Here is a 6953-nt window from a genome sequence, read left to right as displayed (position 1 = left end):
TACGGACCTTTAGCAATGGGGGCCGGCCCGAATTATTTATGGAAGGTCTGATGATGATTTTTTTTTTTTTCACCATCTCTTTCTCTCTCTGCCGGGGCGGCCAAGAGTGCTTTATGGACGGTTTAAAACATGACTATGGATGCAAATGCTCATTTTCCTCCGTGCACCTGGTGATTGAAAACGTGCATCTGGTAACCCAAAAATTATAAAAGGGTTTTAAATACTTTACCCGTCATTCTATTGATATAGCCCGCTAGGGGAGTGCCCCACTACGGCCCTCTCTCTGTCAGGGCCGTCCTTGGGTGCTTTTTACACACTTTAAGAAATCACGATGGATGCAGATTGCTATTAATCCTCCGTGCAACTGGTGATTGAAAACGTGCATCTGGTAACCCAAAATTTCAAATATGGTTCAAAATGAATTTAAAGGCACCCCTCTCATTGTTGCCCGCTATGGGAGCACCCCACTAAGGCCCTGTCTCGGTCGGGCCCGTCCTGAGTGCTTTATAGACACTTTAAGAAATCGCGATGGATGCAGATTGCTATTAATCCTCCGTGCAACTGGTGATTGAAAATGTGCAACTGGTGATTGAAAACGTGCACCTGGTCACCCAAAACACGGTTCTCTATGCGGTTAGCGGTGTTCCATCTATTCATGTCCGCTTATGGCGCACCCTACTACGGACCTTTAGCAATGGGGGCCGGCCCGAATTATTTATGGAAGGTCTGATGATGATTTTTTTTTTTTTTTCACCATCTCTTTCTCTCTCTGCCGGGGCCGGCCAAGAGTGCTTTATGGACGGTTTAAAACATGACTATGGATGCAAATGCTCATTTTCCTCCGTGCACCTGGTGATTGAAAACGTGCATCTGGTAACCCAAAAATTATAAAAGGGTTTTAAATACTTTTACCCGTCATTCTATTGATATAGCCCGCTAGGGGAGTGCCCCACTACGGCCCTCTCTCTGTCAGGGCCGTCCTTGGGTGCTTTTTACACACTTTAAGAAATCACGATGGATGCAGATTGCTATTAATCCTCCGTGCAACTGGTGATTGAAAACGTGCATCTGGTAACCCAAAATTTCAAATATGGTTCAAAATGAATTTAAAGGCACCCCTCTCATTGTTGCCCGCTATGGGAGCACCCCACTAAGGCCCTGTCTCGGTCGGGCCCGTCCTGAGTGCTTTATAGACACTTTAAGAAATCGCGATGGATGCAGATTGCTATTAATCCTCCGTGCAACTGGTGATTGAAAATGTGCAACTGGTGATTGAAAACGTGCACCTGGTCACCCAAAACACGGTTCTCTATGCGGTTAGCGGTGTTCCATCTATTCATGTCCGCTTATGGCGCACCCTACTACGGACCTTTAGCAATGGGGGCCGGCCCGAATTATTTATGGAAGGTCTGATGATGATTTTTTTTTTTTTTCACCATCTCTTTCTCTCTCTGCCGGGGCCGGCCAAGAGTGCTTTATGGACGGTTTAAAACATGACTATGGATGCAAATGCTCATTTTCCTCCGTGCACCTGGTGATTGAAAACGTGCATCTGGTAACCCAAAAATTATAAAAGGGTTTTAAATACTTTTACCCGTCATTCTATTGATATAGCCCGCTAGGGGAGTGCCCCACTACGGCCCTCTCTCTGTCAGGGCCGTCCTTGGGTGCTTTTTACACACTTTAAGAAATCACGATGGATGCAGATTGCTATTAATCCTCCGTGCAACTGGTGATTGAAAACGTGCATCTGGTAACCCAAAATTTCAAATATGGTTCAAAATGAATTTAAAGGCACCCCTCTCATTGTTGCCCGCTATGGGAGCACCCCACTAAGGCCCTGTCTCGGTCGGGCCCGTCCTGAGTGCTTTATAGACACTTTAAGAAATCGCGATGGATGCAGATTGCTATTAATCCTCCGTGCAACTGGTGATTGAAAATGTGCAACTGGTGATTGAAAACGTGCACCTGGTCACCCAAAACACGGTTCTCTATGCGGTTAGCGGTGTTCCATCTATTCATGTCCGCTTATGGCGCACCCTACTACGGACCTTTAGCAATGGGGGCCGGCCCGAATTATTTATGGAAGGTCTGATGATGATTTTTTTTTTTTTTTCACCATCTCTTTCTCTCTCTGCCGGGGCCGGCCAAGAGTGCTTTATGGACGGTTTAAAACATGACTATGGATGCAAATGCTCATTTTCCTCCGTGCACCTGGTGATTGAAAACGTGCATCTGGTAACCCAAAAATTATAAAAGGGTTTTAAATACTTTTACCCGTCATTCTATTGATATAGCCCGCTAGGGGAGTGCCCCACTACGGCCCTCTCTCTGTCAGGGCCGTCCTTGGGTGCTTTTTACACACTTTAAGAAATCACGATGGATGCAGATTGCTATTAATCCTCCGTGCAACTGGTGATTGAAAACGTGCATCTGGTAACCCAAAATTTCAAATATGGTTCAAAATGAATTTAAAGGCACCCCTCTCATTGTTGCCCGCTATGGGAGCACCCCACTAAGGCCCTGTCTCGGTCGGGCCCGTCCTGAGTGCTTTATAGACACTTTAAGAAATCGCGATGGATGCAGATTGCTATTAATCCTCCGTGCAACTGGTGATTGAAAATGTGCAACTGGTGATTGAAAACGTGCACCTGGTCACCCAAAACACGGTTCTCTATGCGGTTAGCGGTGTTCCATCTATTCATGTCCGCTTATGGCGCACCCTACTACGGACCTTTAGCAATGGGGGCCGGCCCGAATTATTTATGGAAGGTCTGATGATGATTTTTTTTTTTTTTTTCACCATCTCTTTCTCTCTCTGCCGGGGCCGGCCAAGAGTGCTTTATGGACGGTTTAAAACATGACTATGGATGCAAATGCTCATTTTCCTCCGTGCACCTGGTGATTGAAAACGTGCATCTGGTAACCCAAAAATTATAAAAGGGTTTTTAAATACTTTTACCCGTCATTCTATTGATATAGCCCGCTAGGGGAGTGCCCCACTACGGCCCTCTCTCTGTCAGGGCCGTCCTTGGGTGCTTTTTACACACTTTAAGAAATCACGATGGATGCAGATTGCTATTAATCCTCCGTGCAACTGGTGATTGAAAACGTGCATCTGGTAACCCAAAATTTCAAATATGGTTCAAATGAATTTAAAGGCACCCCTCTCATTGTTGCCCGCTATGGGAGCACCCCACTAAGGCCCTGTCTCGGTCGGGCCCGTCCTGAGTGCTTTATAGACACTTTAAGAAATCGCGATGGATGCAGATTGCTATTAATCCTCCGTGCAACTGGTGATTGAAAATGTGCAACTGGTGATTGAAAACGTGCACCTGGTCACCCCAAAACACGGTTCTCTATGCGGTTAGCGGTGTTCCATCTATTCATGTCCGCTTATGGCGCACCCTACTACGGACCTTTAGCAATGGGGGCCGGCCCGAATTATTTATGGAAGGTCTGATGATGATTTTTTTTTTTTTTTTTCACCATCTCTTTCTCTCTCTGCCGGGGCCGGCCAAGAGTGCTTTATGGACGGTTTAAAACATGACTATGGATGCAAATGCTCATTTTCCTCCGTGCACCTGGTGATTGAAAACGTGCATCTGGTAACCCAAAAATTATAAAAGGGTTTTAAATACTTTTACCCGTCATTCTATTGATATAGCCCGCTAGGGGAGTGCCCCACTACGGCCCTCTCTCTGTCAGGGCCGTCCTTGGGTGCTTTTTACACACTTTAAGAAATCACGATGGATGCAGATTGCTATTAATCCTCCGTGCAACTGGTGATTGAAAACGTGCATCTGGTAACCAAAATTTCAAATATGGTTCAAAATGAATTTAAAGGCACCCCTCTCATTGTTGCCCGCTATGGGAGCACCCCACTAAGGCCCTGTCTCGGTCGGGCCCGTCCTGAGTGCTTTATAGACACTTTAAGAAATCGCGATGGATGCAGATTGCTATTAATCCTCCGTGCAACTGGTGATTGAAAATGTGCAACTGGTGATTGAAAACGTGCACCTGGTCACCCAAAACACGGTTCTCTATGCGGTTAGCGGTGTTCCATCTATTCATGTCCGCTTATGGCGCACCCTACTACGGACCTTTAGCAATGGGGGCCGGCCCGAATTATTTATGGAAGGTCTGATGATGATTTTTTTTTTTTTTTCACCATCTCTTTCTCTCTCTGCCGGGGCCGGCCAAGAGTGCTTTATGGACGGTTTAAAACATGACTATGGATGCAAATGCTCATTTTCCTCCGTGCACCTGGTGATTGAAAACGTGCATCTGGTAACCCAAAAATTATAAAAGGGTTTTAAATACTTTTACCCGTCATTCTATTGATATAGCCCGCTAGGGGAGTGCCCCACTACGGCCCTCTCTCTGTCAGGGCCGTCCTTGGGTGCTTTTTACACACTTTAAGAAATCACGATGGATGCAGATTGCTATTAATCCTCCGTGCAACTGGTGATTGAAAACGTGCATCTGGTAACCCAAAATTTCAAATATGGTTCAAAATGAATTTAAAGGCACCCCTCTCATTGTTGCCCGCTATGGGAGCACCCCACTAAGGCCCTGTCTCGGTCGGGCCCGTCCTGAGTGCTTTATAGACACTTTAAGAAATCGCGATGGATGCAGATTGCTATTAATCCTCCGTGCAACTGGTGATTGAAAATGTGCAACTGGTGATTGAAAACGTGCACCTGGTCACCCAAAACACGGTTCTCTATGCGGTTAGCGGTGTTCCATCTATTCATGTCCGCTTATGGCGCACCCCTACTACGGACCTTTAGCAATGGGGGCCGGCCCGAATTATTTATGGAAGGTCTGATGATGATTTTTTTTTTTTTTTCACCATCTCTTTCTCTCTCTGCCGGGGCCGGCCAAGAGTGCTTTATGGACGGTTTAAAACATGACTATGGATGCAAATGCTCATTTTCCTCCGTGCACCTGGTGATTGAAAACGTGCATCTGGTAACCCAAAAATTATAAAAGGGTTTTAAATACTTTTACCCGTCATTCTATTGATATAGCCCGCTAGGGGAGTGCCCCACTACGGCCCTCTCTCTGTCAGGGCCGTCCTTGGGTGCTTTTTACACACTTTAAGAAATCACGATGGATGCAGATTGCTATTAATCCTCCGTGCAACTGGTGATTGAAACGTGCATCTGGTAACCCAAAATTTCAAATATGGTTCAAAATGAATTTAAAGGCACCCCTCTCATTGTTGCCCGCTATGGGAGCACCCCACTAAGGCCCTGTCTCGGTCGGGCCCGTCCTGAGTGCTTTATAGACACTTTAAGAAATCGCGATGGATGCAGATTGCTATTAATCCTCCGTGCAACTGGTGATTGAAAATGTGCAACTGGTGATTGAAAACGTGCACCTGGTCACCCAAAACACGGTTCTCTATGCGGTTAGCGGTGTTCCATCTATTCATGTCCGCTTATGGCGCACCCTACTACGGACCTTTAGCAATGGGGGCCGGCCCGAATTATTTATGGAAGGTCTGATGATGATTTTTTTTTTTTTTTTCACCATCTCTTTCTCTCTCTGCCGGGGCCGGCCAAGAGTGCTTTATGGACGGTTTAAAACATGACTATGGATGCAAATGCTCATTTTCCTCCGTGCACCTGGTGATTGAAAACGTGCATCTGGTAACCCAAAATTATAAAAGGGTTTTAAATACTTTTACCCGTCATTCTATTGATATAGCCCGCTAGGGGAGTGCCCCACTACGGCCCTCTCTCTGTCAGGGCCGTCCTTGGGTGCTTTTTACACACTTTAAGAAATCACGATGGATGCAGATTGCTATTAATCCTCCGTGCAACTGGTGATTGAAAACGTGCATCTGGTAACCCAAAAATTATAAAACGGTTTTAAATACTTTTACCGGTCATTCTATTGATATAGCCCGCTATGGGAGCACCCCACTAAGGCCCTGTCTCGGTCGGGGCCGTCCTTCAGTGCTTTATATACAGTTTCATATATTACGATGGATGCAGATTGTGATTGTTTTCCAAAAGACCCGTGTGCATCTGGTAACCCAAAAATTATAAAACTGTTTTAAATCATTTTACCGGTCATTCTATTGATATAGCCCGCTAGGGGAGTACCCTACTACGGCCCTCTCTCGGTCAGGCCCGTCCTTAGGTGCTTTATATACAGTTTAAGATATTACGATGGATGCAGATTGTGATTGTTTTTCCAAAAAGACCCGTGTGCATCTGGTAACCCAAAAATTAAAATATGGTTCAAAACCCGGGTAACACCACTCTATTTACGGACATGACAGTAGAGCTTACCCCCTGGAGCTATTGACCTCCAGGCTTGTAGGCCCTTACTCACCACCCGGGTATCACCCCTCTATTTCGGGGATGATACCAGCAGGGGACCCCCCCCACCTCCACAACCTCGCATACCAGGTGAACCAGGGCACCCACACTTAAGCACCCCTCCTCGGACATTAAAGCAGATAACCGCGCTGTTATGAACCGCGTGCACCTGGTCACCCAAATGGAACTTGTGCACCTGGTCACCCAAAAGGACCGGCGTGCACCTGGTCACCCAAAGGCCGGCGTGCACCTGGTCACCCAAAAGGACCATGTGCACCTGGTCACCCAAAGGCCGGCGTGCACCTGGTCACCCAAAAGGACCGTGTGCACCTGGTCACCCAAAGGCCGGCGTGCACCTGGTCACCCAAAGGACCATGTGCACCTGGTCACCCAAAAGGACCATGTGCACCTGGTCACCCAAAGGCCGGCGTGCACCTGGTCACCCAAAAGGACCATGTGCACCTGGTCACCCAAAGGCCGGCGTGCACCTGGTCACCCAAAGGACCATGTGCACCTGGTCACCCAAAAGGACCATGTGCACCTGGTCACCCAAAGGCCGGCGTGCACCTGGTCACCCAAAGGACCATGTGCACCTGGTCACCCAAAGGCCGGCGTGCA

Source organism: Oncorhynchus mykiss, unplaced genomic scaffold (genome assembly GCF_013265735.2).
Source record: "Oncorhynchus mykiss isolate Arlee unplaced genomic scaffold, USDA_OmykA_1.1 un_scaffold_740, whole genome shotgun sequence".
Taxonomy (NCBI): domain Eukaryota; kingdom Metazoa; phylum Chordata; class Actinopteri; order Salmoniformes; family Salmonidae; genus Oncorhynchus; species Oncorhynchus mykiss.
Note: the sequence above shows the minus strand (reverse complement) of the source record.